The following is a 1,300-nucleotide window of genomic DNA, read 5'->3' as shown; positions in this document are numbered from 1 at the left end:
TGTGCTCACTGACCCCCTAGTCTCAGCAATGCCCCGTCCCCCATCACTTACCTGTTTCTCCCTTTTGACCATTGGTCTGGGCTCGCTGGCTGTTGCTGGGCCTGGTAGTTCATCGTCTCCTCCTCCCTCATCTTCCCCCTCCCCCGACGAGCCTAGTTTAAAGCCTGCCGAAGGAGGTTCACCAACAGTGCGGGCCCAAGGACCGAGCCCTGGGAGACCCCACTGCCCACATCCCTCCAGGTCGAAAATGACCCATCCACCACCACTGTCTGGGTGCAGCCCTCCAGGCAGTTACTGACCCATTTGACTGTATAGGTGTCAACACCACAGTCCCCTAGTTTTTTAATGAGAATGGGGCGAGAGACAGTGTCGAAGGCCTTCCTAAAGTTGAGAAAGACTACATCCACTGCTACCCCTGCATCTAAGGATTTCATGACCTGGTTGTTGAAGACCACCAGGTTGGTCTGACAGGACCTGCCTCTAATGAACCCGTGTTGGCTGCCCCTAAGCTTAACCTCCCCCGCTGGCCCCTCGTGGACATGCGCCAGGATAATTCTCTCAAAAAGCTTACCCAGGATCGAGGTAAAACTGACTGGCCTATAGTTTCTTCGGTCCTCTTTCCTCCCTTTTTTGAAAATGGGAACCACGTTGGCCGTCTTCCAGTCCTCTGGCACCACACCAGAGCACAAATGCTTGTAAAGCCGTGCCGGGGTCTCACAATGACTTCAGCTAATTTCCTCTGCACTCTGGGGTGGAGATTGTCAGGATCAGCTGATTTAAATATGTCCAGTCCCTCCAGAAGTTCCCTGACTAGTTCCTCACTGACCCTGGGGCCTGAGGGGGTCCCTGTGGGGGGGCTGATCTGGTCCCTGCTGGAATTCTTTGTTGCTGCTTTGTGATGAATGGATGGAGAAGCAATGTGTGACAACATGGGCAGTCAAGCTGTTGGCACCGACGTAAGGGTTCCAGTGATGCGCTACCTTGCAGAGTTCAGTTGGATATCATCAAGTTGAGTGTGACTGCTTCTGGTTCATACCATTGCATAGTACAGTTGGGCCGCAATTTACACGGTGGTTACATTCTTGAAAAGACACCATGCAAATAGAAATTGTGTATCAAGATAGCAAGGGTTCTAGGTTCTAGGTGCAGCCAAGAATTTGGCCAATAAATGCCCATGCATGCGCACAGCAGCAGCACAGCACGCAAGCAGCGAGGAGCAGAGCCCGGCAGCTTGCAGAGTTGCGTACAGCTGGTAAGTCTGGTGTGGTGGAAGGGGAGAGACGGGGCATGGGGCAGGGGC

This window comes from Crocodylus porosus, unplaced genomic scaffold (assembly GCF_001723895.1).
Source record: "Crocodylus porosus isolate Cpor-Errol unplaced genomic scaffold, CroPor_comp1, whole genome shotgun sequence".
In the NCBI taxonomy this organism is placed as follows: Eukaryota; Metazoa; Chordata; order Crocodylia; family Crocodylidae; genus Crocodylus; species Crocodylus porosus.
This window is presented reverse-complemented; position numbering follows the sequence as displayed.